Raw genomic sequence first — 15,554 nt, 5'->3', positions numbered from 1 at the left:
CTCCTCCCTCTCGGACACCTTGCGCGCTTCTCAGGGCTAAACCGAGTTAGTTCTTTGTCTCCTCCCAACCTCGCCAACCGACCCTAAATATAGCGAATCGTGAGCATAATATTTTTATTACCTCCTCTTGCTTGCTGCCAGCACACTCAAGACCTTGATTTAAAACCACAACGAAAAGACGACCCCTTAAGATACATCTTTTGTTTTGGCTGCTCTAGAACTCCGCTGTGTAGATCAAGCTGGCCTCGAACTCGCAGGGAGCCTCCTCTCCTCTGCCCTCAGCTCTAGGACAATTTTGCGAGCTGTAGATAATTAAAATGTTGAAAATTTTAAAGTCGTGGGCAGAAGGAGCTACCTCCAACCTATTAGTTGCCTTTCGTCACAGAAAGACCTAAAATTCTTTGACCTTCTTGCATAGACATTCAGTGTGGATTACGGATATATAAGAAAAAAGAGTAAAATTGAAAAAAAATAATTTTTGTGTGTGTTTTTCCAATACAGAGTTTCTCTGTGTAGTTTTGGAGCCTGTCTTGGAACTCACTCTGTAGACCAGGCTGATCTCGAACTCACAAAAATTCACCTGCCTCTGCCTACCAAGTGCTGGGATTAGAGGCTGTTGTGCCAGGTTTGCGGAATCCCAAATCGACACTCTGATGCAAAAGCAAAAGGTTCCATTTATTGTTCATCTGGCCAGCCAGATCTCTTTTCAGGTTTTAAAACTTTTATTAATTTTAATTTTTGAGCCGGGCGTTGGTGGCGCACGCCTTTAATCCCAGCACTCGGGAGGCAGAGGCAGGCGGATCTCTGTGAGTTCGAGGCCAGCCTGGTCTACAGAGCGAGTTCCAGGACAGTCTCCAAAACAATACAGAGAAACCCTGTCTTGAAAAACCAAAAAAATAAAAAATAAAAAAATAAAAATAAAAATTTTAATTTTTGTTCCCTCAAGGCGTGTGCCGACACCACCAGGCAAAACTGACAATTTAAATCAATAACACTTCACAGTATAAGACATTAGTAAAAGAATCTTTTCTACAGTTAGTAATGAGGCCACTGGAGATGGTCCAGCAACCAAAGAGCACTGCTTGTTCTTCCAGGGACTCAGGTTTGATTCCCAGCCCCCCCACCCCACTCATCCACACCTACCTGTAGCTCAAGTCCCAGAGTACCTTCTGTCAGCACCAGGCCAGGCCTCCACAAATGGCATAGACATCCATGCAGACAAAAACACCCATACACATCTAAGCATTTAAAAAATAATAGCAATATAATTAGTAATGAAACTACTGATCGTTCACATGCAGAAGAAGGAATGTTTCAAAGGTGTGTGTGTAAGACTGTCTTAGTTAGGGTTTCTTTTTATTATTATCATTAGTTAGGGTTCCTATTGCTGTGATGAAACACTGACCAAAAATTAAACTGGGGAGGAAATTGTTTATTTGGCTTTTACTTCCACATCGTAGTCCATCATTGAAGGAAAACAGAACAGAAATTCAAACAGGGCAGGAACTAGCAGGTAGGAGCTGATGCAGAGGCCATAGAGGGTGCTGCTTACTGGATGCTCTCCATGACATGTTCAGCTGCTTTCTTACAGAACCTAGGACTACCTATCCAGGGTTGGCACCACCCATCAATAACTAATCCAAAAAATTCACTACAGGTTTGTTTATAACCTGACTTTATGGAGGCGTTTTCTCTTTTGATTATTTGGTTTTGTTTTGGGTTTTTTGTTGTTGTTGTTGGTTTTTTTGGGGGTTTTTTTTTCTTTTTTCTTTTTCTTTTTTTGGTTTTTCGAGACAGGGTTTCTCTGTGTAGTTTTGGAGGCTGTCCTGGCACTCGCTCTGTAGACCAGGCTGGCCTCGAACTCAGAGATCCACCTGCCTCTGCCTCCCGAGTGCTGGGATTAAAGACATGCGCCACCAACACCCAGGGTTGTTGTTTTTTATTTTATTTTATTTTTTTGGTTTTTCGAGACAGGGTTTCTCTGTGTAGTTTTGGAGGCTGTCCTGGCACTCGCTCTGTAGACCAGGCTGGCCTCGAACTCACAGAGATCCGCCTGCCTCTTCCTCCCGAGTGCTGGGATTAAAGGCATGCGCCACCAACGCCCCGCTTTGTTTTTTATTTTTTTGACACAGGGTTTCTCTAGTTTTGGAGGCTGTCCTGGAACTCACTCTGTAGATCAGGCTGGTCTCTAACTCACAGAGATCCTCCTGCTTCTGGCTTCCGAATGATGGAATTAAAGGCATGTGCCACCACTGCCAGGCTAGAGGCATTTTTTTTTTTTTTTTGGTTTTTAGTTTTTACAAGACAGGGTTTCTCTGTATTGTTTTGGAGGCTGTCGTCCAGCCCGGCCTCGAACTCACAAAGATCCGCCTGCCTCTGCCTCCCGAGTGCTGGGATTTAAGGTGTGTGCCATGAGGCATTTTCTTAATTGAGGGTCCCTCCTCTCAGATGACTGTAGGTCATGTCAAGTTGACATAAAACTATCCAGCACAAAGACCTAAAAGTAAAACTCTCAGGAGAGAACACAAACAAATCTTTATGACTTTTATTTGTTGATTATGTTTTTGGAAGCAGGGTGTTTATATTTGGCCCAGGCTGTCCTGGAACTCAGCTCTTGCTGTGTCAGCCTTCCAAGTACTAGAATTTCAAGTTTCCAATACCCCTCCTGTGGTGATATCTTGATTGCACAAAGAAAGCCTGTCTGAAGGTCAGAGAATGGAGCTTGCCACTAGCTAACCACAGAGATCTGGAGATCTGTACAGACAAACAGGAAGTGAGGTACAGCCTCCAAAGCCACAGAGAAACCCTGTCTCCAAAAATAAAAAAAAAAGAAGAAAGAAAGAAAGAAAAGTATGCACTGTCACGTCCTGAAGACATATGTACATATGGACCAGTAAGATGGCTCATTGGGTAAAGCTGCTTGCTAATAACCCTGAGGATGTAAGTTGGATCTCTAGGACCTACATGGTAATAGGAGAAAACAAATGTCTGCAAGTTGTCTTCTAAACTCCACATACACACATGCCTTGGCACATGCTTGTGCACACACACAAATAAAATGTAATTTTTAGAAAATATATGGGCGGGCGGTGGTGGCACACGCCTTTGATCCCAGAACTCGGGAGGTAGAGGAAGGCGGATCTCTGTGAGTTTGAGACCAGCCTGGTCTACAAGAACTAGTTCCAGGACAGCCTCCAAAGCCACAGGGAAACACTGTCTTGAAAAACCTTAAAGAAAGCCGGGCGATGGTGGCTCATGCCTTTAATCCCAGCACTCGGGAGGCAGAGGCAGGTGGATCTCTGTGAGTTCGAGGCCAGGCTGGACCGACAACCTCCAAAACAATACAGAGAAACCCTGTCTCGGAAAACCAAAAAAATAAAAAAGAAAGAAAAAGAAAAAGAAAAACCTTAAAGAAAAACAAACAAAAAACCAATATGGTAGAACATTATTGGGCTATAAAAAAATGAAGTGCTCATAACTGCCACAATATGGATGAACATTGACTCACTGTGCTAAGTGAAAGAAGGCAATTCACAAACAAGATTCTATTATATGACATGTTCAGAGAGGCAAATCTATGAGGACAGATATATTACTGAGACTGCACCAGTCTATTATGAAGGCCATGCAAAAAAGCAGATTCAAAGACCAGCTGGATAATTCAGTAGGACTTCCAAGTCTAACTTAAGTTTGAGCCCTGGGGCCCACAGGGTAAAAGGAGAGAACTTGCTCCTGCATGTTTTCTCTGGCTTCCATACCTATGCCATTCTCTAGGTATGGCTGCACACTTACACATAGATGTAATTTAAAACAATTAAAAGAATGTAAAAACATATTCACAGGAAAGGGAACGGGGGAAAGGAGAAAAAGAAGTAGAAATGAGATAGATGAATATGCTCAAAATGCATTAAAAACATATGGAAGTGTTCCAGTGAAGTCTATTGTGCACAATTAATATGTGATGTTTTATAAATCTAAAAGGTTGTTTGTTCAGCAGGGGTTGTTTGCTTGTATTTTGTTTTGTTCCATTTTGAGACAGACTGTCACTATGTAGTTTTGGCTGACCTGGAACTCAAATGTAGACTAATGTATATTCAAAGATCTGCCTGCCTCTTCCTCCTGAGTATTGGGATAAAAATGAACTACCACCATGCCTGGCTGCTTGTTTGTATTTTGACTTTTGAATTCTTCTTTTTTTTTTTTTTTTTTTTTTTTTGGTTTTTCGAGACAGGGTTTCTCTGTGGCTTTGGAGACTATCCTGGAACTAGCTCTTATAGACCAGGCTGGTCTCGAATCATAAAGATCCACCTGTCTCTGCCTCCCGAGTGCTGGGTTGAATTCTTGATAGAGATGTCTTTTCATAATAGAAATAGGCTGTAGCCGGGCGTTGGTGGCGCACGCCTTTAATCCCAGCACTCCGGAGGCAGAGGCAGGCGGATCTCTGTGAGTTCGAGGCCAGCCTGGTCTACAAGAGCTAGTTCCAGGACAGCCTCCAAAGCCACAGAGAAACCCTGTCTCGAAAAACCAAAAAAAAAAAAAAAAAAAAAAAGAAATAGGCTGTCCCCAAACTGGTGATGGTTCAGCCTCCCTCCACCTCTCAAGTGCTGGAATTAGATGTGTTCTACCATATCGAGAAAAACGAATCTATGAATAATAGCTATGCTGCAGAATGAAAGGTGTTATGAACCTTGAGCATGTTAAATAAGAGCAGCTAATCTTGGTTAAACGGTTCAAGATTGTAGAAAGGGTCCAGTCATTAATAGATGTCTGAGCTCAAGTCTGGGCAGTTTATTTATTTTTATTTTTTATTTTTATTTTTTGGTTTTTCGAGACAGTGTTTCCCTGTGGCTTTGGAGGCTGTCCTGGAACTCGCTCGGTAGACCAGGCTGGTCTCGAACTCACAGTGATCCGCCTGCATCTGCCTCCCGAGTGCTGGGATTAAAGGAGTGTGCCACCAACGCCCGGCGTCTGGGCAGTTTATTGGTGAGCACTGACTACTAAGCAAGGCAGCCTTTGAAAAGGCTATCTATTTGCATTTGTGTAAGAAGAATGCATTTTTCAACAGGGTGGTGGTGTCACAGGCTTTAGTCCCATCACTTGAGAGGCAGAAGCAAACAGAGTTAGAAGTCAGCCTGGTCACAGAGCTAGTTCCATGACAGCCAGAGCTGTAACACAGAGAAACCCTGTCTTGAAAAAAAAAAAAAAACAGGAAGAGAGAGAGAGAGAGAGAGAGAGAGAATATACTTTCAGCTGTTGTATTTTTAACTTTGGGATTGCAGATAAGTACCCATTTGTGGCTTTGGTTAGCTCTGCTATAAAAGCACAAAATAGGTGTGATTCCCCAAAAGGATAGTTCCTACCTGCCTCAAGCTCAGACCCAATCTTATGTGCTTTTCCAGGAATAGCCTCCATACAAAGTAAAAATGGCTACAATTCTTCACAAAGAATACTCAAATGATATTTAGCACTGTAACCTAACAAAATTAATGTTCAAGTTTCTTGTTGGGGTTTTAACAAATTACCGTGAACTGTGACTGGAATCTGAAGTCAATAATGCTTGCTATTTTAGGAACTAACTTGGTAGGGTAGAAGAGCAGGAATTGGTAGAAAGAAGCAAGTTTATTAAAAAGCCAGCTCTGGGGCTGGAGAGATGGCTCAGAGGTTAAAAGCACTGGCTGCTCTTCCAGAGGTCCTGAGTTCAGTTCCCAGCAACCACATAATGGCTCACAACCATCTGTAATGAGATCTGGTGCCCTCTTCTGGCCTACAGGCAGACATGCAGGCAGAGCCCTGTACATGTATAAATAAATAAATCTTAAAAAAAATCTTTGTAGCCAGGTGTTATGGTGTGATGGAGCATGCCTTCTTTAAATTTCTCTGCAGAATCTCAAAATAGATTTTATTCTCCTATAGCAGATTAGCTAGAACCTAGGGGAGGAACTCTCTTCATTACAACGGATTAGTGAAAGGTAGAAGGCAAAGGAGGAGACAGGGAAATGCACAATTTCTAACAATTCTGTTATGCTATGATCCGTGGTTTACAACACAAATGTATTACCATGCTACTGTCTTACTCTGTTTTCTGTTGCTCTAACAATATATCGCAGTCTGTATTAGCACATAAAGAACACCGTTTGGAACGTTTAAAGAGCAATGCACCAGCCGGGCGGTGGTGGCGCATGTCTTTGATCCCAGAACTCAGGAGGCAGAGGCAGGCAGATCTCTGTGAGTTTGAGGCCAGCCTGGTCTACAAGAGCTAGTTCCAGGACAGCCTCCAAAGCCACAGAGAAACCCTGTCTCAAAAAACTGGAAAAAAAAGAACAATGCACCAACATGGGCCTGGCTCTGTTGAGGGCCTCTGGCTACACCACTATCAAGCAAATGGTATCACAATAGCAGGAAGTCACAGAAGAGGCCAGAGGAACTCAGATGGCAGACCTGCTCGTTTTTTTTTTAACCACCCTTTGTCATTGAAGCCAACATTAAGTTATTTTAATGACAAAACCATTATGCCTAATTTCCTTCCAGCAAGTCCTGGTTCTCAAAGGTTCTATAAGGTTTTGGTACTGTTCCATTAGAGGCCAGGCCTCTAACCATGAATCCACAGGACAAACCGTAGCACTTACAGTTCTGGAAGCCAGAAACTCTAACTTCAGGGTCAAGGGCCCTTACTGATCTTCCTACTGTATAGCCCCAGTATTTACACGGTAGCTCACACCTGTCTGTAACTCCTGCTTTGGGGATCTGGTACCCTCTTCTGGTCTTTGAGGGTTCCGGGCACACATGGTGGACTTACATAGAGGCAAAACACTCATATACATAAACAATGTTAATAAAAATGATTTCCTAAAATCAAGACATGTATTAGGCTTTGGTTTCCTGGATATTCTAAGCAACAATTTGTTTTCTTACCTGCTCTGGATTCTAGAGGGAATGTGAACTCTGTTTTCTGACCCACCAACGCCCGGCTTTGATGTTGACCTCTTGATCCGTGCTAAGATATCAAAAGTTTTATGAATCACCGCTTTTATACACCCAATGTTAAAGTTCATGCAACACACAGACCATATTTTGAGAACTGCTGACTAGAAGGAACATGAGAGATTTCCCGGATCTAGACAAACGGCTCAGGAAGGGATGAGTGGGACCAGATCTCTGTGGGGGAAATGGGTTTGGGAGGTGGACTCTGAAATGAAAGCATCAGTGGGGAAAGTAGGAACTAATTCCTGAAAAGTCTACTAAACTATTTTTAAATTTTTGGAATTGGCATAGAAAGGAACAGGGCTGGAAGTAGAGGTGCTGGGGAAGTGTAAAAGTTTGGGTAACATGAAGAATGATAAAGTGAGCTCTCACTGTGGGAAGTAAAACAAACAAACAAAAGCCTAAAGAAAGCAGCCTGTCAGTCTGTCAGCTGGCTGCATTGATAGTCCAAAAACAGGGAGGAAGGAAGGGAGGGAGGGAGAAGTGTAAACTGGTGGTTTGAGTTGGACACCTTTAATACCAGTATTCTGGAGGCTAAGGCAAGAAGATCTCTGAATTTGAGGTCAACCTCGTCTACACCGAAACTTCCAGACCTGCCAGGACAACATACTAAGACCCTATTAAAAGCGCTGGCTGCTCTTCCAGGGGTCTTGAGTTCAATTCCCAGCAACCACATGGTGCCTCACAACCATTCATATTGAGATCTGGTGCCCTCTTCTGGCCTGCAGTCATACAAGCAGGCAGAACCCTGTATGCATAATAAATTAATTAATTTAAAAAAATAAAAACAACCTGTCAGCGGTGGCGCACACCTTAAATCCCCAGCACTTGGGAGGCAGAGGCAGGGAGATCTCTGAGTTCCAGGCCAGCCTGGACTACCGAGTGAATTCCAGAACAACCAGGGTTACATAGAGAAAATCTGTCTCGAAAAACAAACAAACGGGCTAGAGAGATGGCTCAAAGGTTAAGAACACTCTGCTCTTTCAGAGGACCTACGTTCAACTCCCAGCACCCACATGGCAGCTAACAACTATCTGTAACTCCAAGATCTGACACAGACATACATACAGGCAAAACACCAATGTACATAAAATAAGAACAAAAAGTTATTAAAAAACCAAATAAATAAAATAGGACTGGAGAGTTGGCTCAAGGTCAACAACACCTGTTGCTCTCGAAGAGGGCTCAATTATGATTCCCAGCACCCTACAAGGTGGGTCACAACAATCTGTAACTCCAGTCCCATGTGATCTGATGCCCTCGGCAGGCAACAAACACACATGTGGTCCACATATATACATGCATGCAATATACTTAAAAAATAATCTAATAGCCGGGCGGTGGTGGCGCACGCCTTTAATCCCAGCACTCGGGAGGCAGAGGCAGGCGGATCTCTGTGAGTTCGAGGCCGGGCTGGACAGCCAGCCTCCAAAACAATACAGAGAAACCCTGTCTCGTAAAACCAAAAAAACAAACAAACAAACAAAAAAAACAATCTAATAATTTCCATATTCTAAGACAGAGAGGAAACAAAGAAAGAGGTTTAGAAGTCATTGGCATATCAAAGTTAATAAAGTTAAAATTCACTGAATGGCAGGTCCTCTTCATGTTAGCTGTCTGTGACTGTAACACACACCTGAAATAATCAACTTACAAAGAGGTAAGGTTTAGCCAGGATTTGGTGGCACATGCCTTTAATCTCAGCACTTGGGAGGCAGAAGCAGGCAGATCTCTATGTTTGAGACCAGCCTGTTCTACAGAGAGAGTTCCAGGAGAGCCAAAACTACACAAAGAAACTCCGTCAAAAATATGTATGTATGTATGTATGTATGTATGTATTGGAACAGGGTTTCTCTGTGTAACAGCCCTGGCTGTCCTTGAACTCACTTTGTATATCAGGCTGACCTGGAACTCACAGATTCTCCTGCCTCTGCCTCTGGAGTGCTGGGATTAAAGGTGTGCGCCACCACGCCAGACTGACAGGCTTCAGATGTTCTAGTCCATGATCACTTGCACCCTTCGTTTTGAATTGAGCTAAGGTAGCACAGCACATAGACACATGTAGAACCAACCATTTGGCTAAAAACACATGAAAGAGGAAGAAGGGACTCGGTTCCTGCTTTCCTCTTGAAAACTCCGTCCCCGGTAATTTAAAGATCTCTCCTTAAAACCAAACCTCTTAAAGTTTCCACTGCCTTCCAAAGTTGCCACTATAGTGATTAAGCCTTTAACCAATATGCCTTTGAGGGATATTTAAGATCCAAACTGCATGGCCTTCATGGTGGTGCATGTCTTTAATCCCAGCACTCAGGAGGCAGAGGCAGAGGCAGGCAGATCCCTGTGAGTTCGAGGCCAGCCTGGTCTACAGAGCGAGTTCCAGGACAGCCTCCAAAACAATACAGAGAAACCCTGTCTCGAAACACACACACACACACACACACACACACACACACACACACACACACACACACGCACACACACACACACCTCCCCCCAGGAAAAAAAGAGATCTTACCGCTCTTGCAAGAAAAAGCAGTTCCCAGCATCCACATCAGGTGGCTAACAATCACAGGATCTAATGCCCTTTGACCTATGTGGACACCTACATGTCCATGGTGCACATAAACTTATTCAGGTTGGCACATATACATTAAATAGATAAATCTGTTTAAAATCCAAACTACAATATTCACACATTTCATGAATAGCACGCCTTTTGAGTCTTGCACATGTATTATATGTACTCACATACACAGACAGGCATATGTATGCATATGTATATACATGAACACACACACATATACATATATCTCCTGAACTCCTGAAGTAATAGCATTAACTGTGTTTCATAAGAGGAGAAAATGGGGGCAGAATTGAACAACTTATACAAGTGTTTAAATTCTGATTTTGCCAGAATATTTTGATTCTTTCTTTTGGTGACTTATAACCATAGAGAGGGGGGAAAAAAAAAAGAAAGAAAGAAACAAAGAAATGGAATTATAAAGGCCCCTCAGTCGGGCGTTGGTGGCTCACACCTTTAATGCCAGCACTTGTGAGGCAGAGGCAGGTGGAGCTCTGTGAGTTCGAGGCCAGCCTGGTCTACCAAGTGAGTTCCAGGACAGCCTCCAAAACAATACAGAGAAACCTTGTCTCGAAAAAACAAAACAAACAAACAAAAACAAAAAAAGGGCCCCTCAGTGGCTAGGTGTAGCTGAGTGGTAGAACACTTGTACAGGCCTTGAGTTTGACTCCCTGAAATTGTACACACACACACACACACACACACACACACACACACACACACACACACACACACACTCACACACCCTGCATAGCCCAAGCTGGCCTTGAATCCAAACTGATACTACAGCCTTATCTTTTCAATGCTGTTCCGATTGCAGGCATGAGCCAATATGTCCTAAGTATCTACTAGTGAACCTGGAGCTTGCAATTGCTAGACTCCCTGGTGAGCAAACTCCAGTGATCCTCTTTTGTGTCTCTGCTACCCACAACACTGGGTTACCAAGGAGAGCCACACCTGGCTTTAATGGGGGTGCTGGAATCCAGATTAAGTTCCCCACACTTTCCCAGTGAGCACTTTACCGGCTAGGGCACCTCCACAACCATGGTCTCTGTTGTGTTGAGGTCTCATGAATCCTATGCTGATTTAGAACCTACTCCTTACATGATCTAGGATGACCTTCAGCTGCTCCATCACCCAATGCTGGGATTACAGGTGTGCTCCACCATGTCCAGTCATGAGGTACTAAAGATTGAGCCCAGGATTCATGTATGACATGCAAACACTCTGTCAGCTGAGCTATATACCCCAAGCCTCTTTTACTTAGGAGGTAGAGGTCAAATCAGAATTTTTTTCCATTTTCTTTTCTTTTTGTTTTCATTTAAAAAAAATAAGCAAAAAAAAAAAAAAGAAAGAAAGAAAAAAAGAAAGCCAAGCAGTGGTAGCTCTTACATTTAATCCCAGAACTCAGGGAGGCAAGGGACAGGCAAATCTCTGTGTGTTTGAGGCCAGCCTGGTCTACAGAGTGAATTCCAGGACAGCCAGGACTACATAGAGAAACCCTGCCTTGAAAAAAAACAAAAATAAATAAATAATATATTAAACTTGAGTCCTCTGAGCCATCTCTCCAGCCTGGAAAATCAGAAATTTAAGGTTCCCTCAGTTACATAGTGAGTTTGAGGACTGCCTGGGACACCTGAAAAGCTGCTTAAAAGCAAAGCAAAGCTCGGGGCGTTGGTGGCACTCGGGAGGCAGAGGCAGGCGGATCTCTGTGAGTTCCAGGCCAGCCTGGTCTACAGAGTGAGTTCCAGGACAGCCTCCAAAGCCACAGAGAAACCTTGTCTCAAAAAACCAAAAAAAAAAAAAAAAAGAAAAATCTTTTAAAATAAAACTAGGAGGGGGCTAGGTGGTGGTGGCACACGCCTTTAATCCCAGCACTCGGGAGGCAGAGGCAGGTGGATCTCTATGAGTTCAAGACCAGCCTGGTCTACAAGAGCTAGTTGCAGGACAGGCTCCAAAGCCACAGAGAAACCCTGCCCTGAAAAACAAACAAAACAAAACAAAACCAAACAAACAAACAAAAAACCACAGGTTTGGAGGTTAGAGATCCAAGCATCACAGCACAAGCTCTTGCAGGGGTTCTCTTGGTTAAGTTACCATTTTGTCTGGACCATTTGTGCAGCTTCTTCTGTGAGGTTTCTATCCTTCCCCTTAGAAAGTCACCAGGGTCCAGTTTGGAGGTTACCCCTTATCTAATCTAACCACTTCCCAAAAGCCTTACTCTAAATAGCATGGATGGGATTACATCTGTACTTTTTTTCTTTCTTTCTTTCTTTCTTTTTTCTTTTTTTTTTTTTTTTTTGGTTTTTGGTTTTTCGAGACAGGGTTTCTCTGTGGCTTTGGAGGCTGTCCTGGAACTAGCTCTTGTAGACCAGGCTGGCCTCGAACTCACAGAGATCCACCTGCCTCTGCCTCCCGAGTGCTGGGATTAAAGGCGTGCACCACCAACGCCCGGCCGAGGACAACTGTATTTGAACTACAACACTGGGTTGTTTTTCTTCTCTGAGATATTTTTCTCCTAAATCCTCATTGCCTTAATAACTATCAGATGCCTTTTAAAGAGCACATTCCATCTTTTCCTCCCCACTTCTTCTAGTTAGTCAGAGCAGAATAAATCCAAAACAATGATCTATTCCTCTACTTCCATAAGTAGAACTTCCCCTGCTAGAGAGTATGCACTTGGAAGGTTGAGGCAGGATTGGTAGTTTGAAGCCAGTCTGGAATACAGAGTAAATTTCAGTCCAGTTTGGGATAAAAGTCCTTCCTCAAAACTAAATATTGCCTAGGCTGACCTTGACCTCACTGTGTACCCAAGGCTGGCCTTATACTCCTTGATCCTCCTGCCTTATATACTAAGTGATGAGATCACAGGTATTCACCAACATGGCCAGCAAGCACCCAGCATAAACTCTTCATAAAACCGAAAGGGCTCTTAGTGTTGGTGAGGATGTAGCCAGATAATGAAAGACCTCGGCATCAAAGCGCCGGGCACTGAACCAAACCCTCTGCCCAAGAACCGGGGCCAGACCACTGGCTGCAAATGCAAGAGGTGATTTATTGAGTACACAGGCGCCTGCGGATGCTACTGCAACTCGGGTGCAGAGCAAACCGGGCTTGTAGGGAGTACAATATTTATACATAAGTAACAGGCATTTCATTGGTTCATCTTGGGGGCAGGGGTAGTTCCCACGGACAAAGTTTCCTGGTATTACTTTATGAAAGACCCCGGCACGCTTCAGCAATTATTATCCGGGTCCCATGACTACCATGGTGATCATAGACACAACTGGGGGCAAGGGTAGTTGCCAAGGACTAGGTTTTCTAGTATTGTCATATGAAAGTTCCCAGCACGCTTCAGCAATTATTATCCGGGTCCCATGACTGCTACCACAGACATCCTGTTTTGAGGGTGAGACACCTGGTCTGGGTTTCTTTCATTAGGCAAGTATGTGAGAGTATATATAGGCCTTGCTTTTCTTTTCCTAGGGGGTCCTGGGTAGAGGTCTTTCATTCCCCCCTTGTTCTTGTGCATAGGTAGAATCTTTTACCTATTGTCCAGCCCTCTCTACTTAAGGTTTACTTATGGTTCCATATGTTTGAGGGCATGGTATTGTTGAGTTAGGACTAAGGCTTGAATTATTGTTTGTGAATGTAGGGCCCAAAGGTTGGGAGGCCCATAAGAGTAGAGACTAGTGTAGCGAACCAGGGATATTTGTTAAACCAACCCTCATATCAGTATTGTTGGGATTTAAATTTTTTCTGACACACAGTTAGCCTCTCCTTGAGTTTATCCAGAGTTTTGGTTACTACCCCAGTCTTGTCTGCATAAAAATAACATTCCTCTTTGAGAGTGGCACATATGTCTCCCTCTCTTATTATACTGTTCCCAATGTAAGGGAATTTTTTTTTCTTTTGACTTAGCATCTCAACCAGGGAAAAGAAGACGATGTATTCCTTTCCATGCTACTTCTTGCTGACTTTGGGACGAAGTTAGGGGACCCAAGAAGGCTGAAATGCAAGTCAAAAGCAAAAAGGGAATTTAGGTAATGGGGTATCTATCCAGGAGCAGCTGATTGGCCGACTGTGTTGAAGAGACAGGGGTTGTCCACATCAGCTGAACTGGTTCACATTCACAGCAAGTCTAGGGCTCGCAGTCTTTAGGAACAGGCTGTGGTCAGCAACTGATGTTCAGATGTGTTTGCCAGAAGTGGAAACCTGTTTAAGACATGTTTAAAACTGGGAACAGAAGTTAAAACTTATGTATTTAATTGGAACTCTTTAGGCCCATTAGTATTAGTGATCAGGAAGGTCAGGAATCCCATGACCAGGAGAGAAAATCTCATTCTCAGGAACAGACAGGTGGGATAACTGGCTGTACTTATCTGGAGTCCTCTTTGACCTGTGAGAAGTGGATCCAAGCTGTATGACTTTTGATCCTCTGAAGCCTATATAAATTTTGTTATACAAAAGGACATAAAGGTTATAGGTACAGTAGCATTATCAATTGGTACTGAAATCTATACTAGAAAACCTAGTCCTTGGCAACTACCCTGGCCCCCAATTGTGTCTGATCACTATAGCAATCATGGGACCCAGATAATAATTGCTGAAGCGTGCTGGGAACTTTCATATGACAATACTAGAAAACCTAGTCCTTGGCAACTACCCTTGCCCCTAGTTGTGTCTATGATCACCATAGTAGTCATGGGACCCGGATAATAATTGCTGAAGCGTGCCGGGGTCTTTCAATAATAGAATCTGGGGAGAGGGATAGAGAGTTGGAGACAGTGAGTGAACATGGTTGAGTACTACTATTGCTTTTCAAGACAGGGTTTCTCTGTACAACAGCCCTGGGCATAACTGGAACCCAGTCTGTAGACCAGCTTGGCCTTGAACTCTCAGAGATCCTCCTGCCTTGCCTCTTGAGTGCCGGGATTAAAAGGATGCGCCACCACAGCCTGGCTAGAACCATGTTTCTTATTGTCATTTTACCATGTTAAAACTGTAAGTCCTTATTACCTACACTCTCACATACTCTTTTTTCAAAATTTATTATTTTTATTTATGTATGCATATATGGGTGTGTGGCTAAAAGAACAAATAAGATACCCTGGAGCTGGATTTGCAGGCAGTTGTGAACCACCTTATATGGGCACTGGGAACTGAATGGAAAGCAGTGTTTGTAATTATTAAGCTGTTTTCCAGCTTCCTGTATTTTCCCTTTAATATTTCTTCGTACCATATCTCCTTGACCCAGTATTTTGTTTAACTACAGGGAATTTCAGACAATTACTTTATTTGGCCAATATCCAAATCCAAACCTAAGACAGCTCTGAAGAACAGCACTGAGGGAATTATGTAAGTGGCAGACACAAATGTTTAGATGTAAGGAAAAGACTTTTACTTCCTGAAAGTATTCCTTTATTTAAATGTTAAGAATTACCTAATCAGATCTTATATGATGAATAACATCACACAGTTATTTAGACACAGGTAAGCATAAACTGCAGATAGAACTCTTTAGGAAATAACATGTATTAAGGACACAAGACACAAAACTAGTAGGAGTTAGAACTATAAAAAGACATAGTGGCCGGGCGTTGGTGGCACACGCCTTTAATCCCAGCACTCGGGAGGCAGAGCAGGCAAATCTCTGTGAGCTCGAGGCCAGCCTGGTCTACAGAAAGAGTTCCAGGACAGACTCCAAAACAATATAGAGAGATCCTGAAAAACCAAAAAAAAAAAAAAAAAAAAAAGAAGTGACATAGTGTTTCTAGCTTACCCATCTACCCAAACAGCCTTCTCCCAAATCAAGCTAATTTGGAGGATACTCTCTGCTCCTATTATACTGTTGCCCCCTTCCTCTCCTCTCCCTTACATTTTTTGGTTTCCTTGTCTCTCTAAATATGAGTTTAACTGTCATTCTAATCAACTCTGCTCTTGCCTGCACACTAGCTTTCCGAGGAATTCCTTTCTTTTTTTTTTTTTTTTT

Source organism: Mesocricetus auratus, unplaced genomic scaffold (genome assembly GCF_017639785.1).
Source record: "Mesocricetus auratus isolate SY011 unplaced genomic scaffold, BCM_Maur_2.0 Super-Scaffold_100010, whole genome shotgun sequence".
NCBI classification, from domain to species: domain Eukaryota; kingdom Metazoa; phylum Chordata; class Mammalia; order Rodentia; family Cricetidae; genus Mesocricetus; species Mesocricetus auratus.
The sequence above is the reverse complement of the archived record's forward strand: the minus strand, read 5'-3'. Positions refer to the sequence as shown.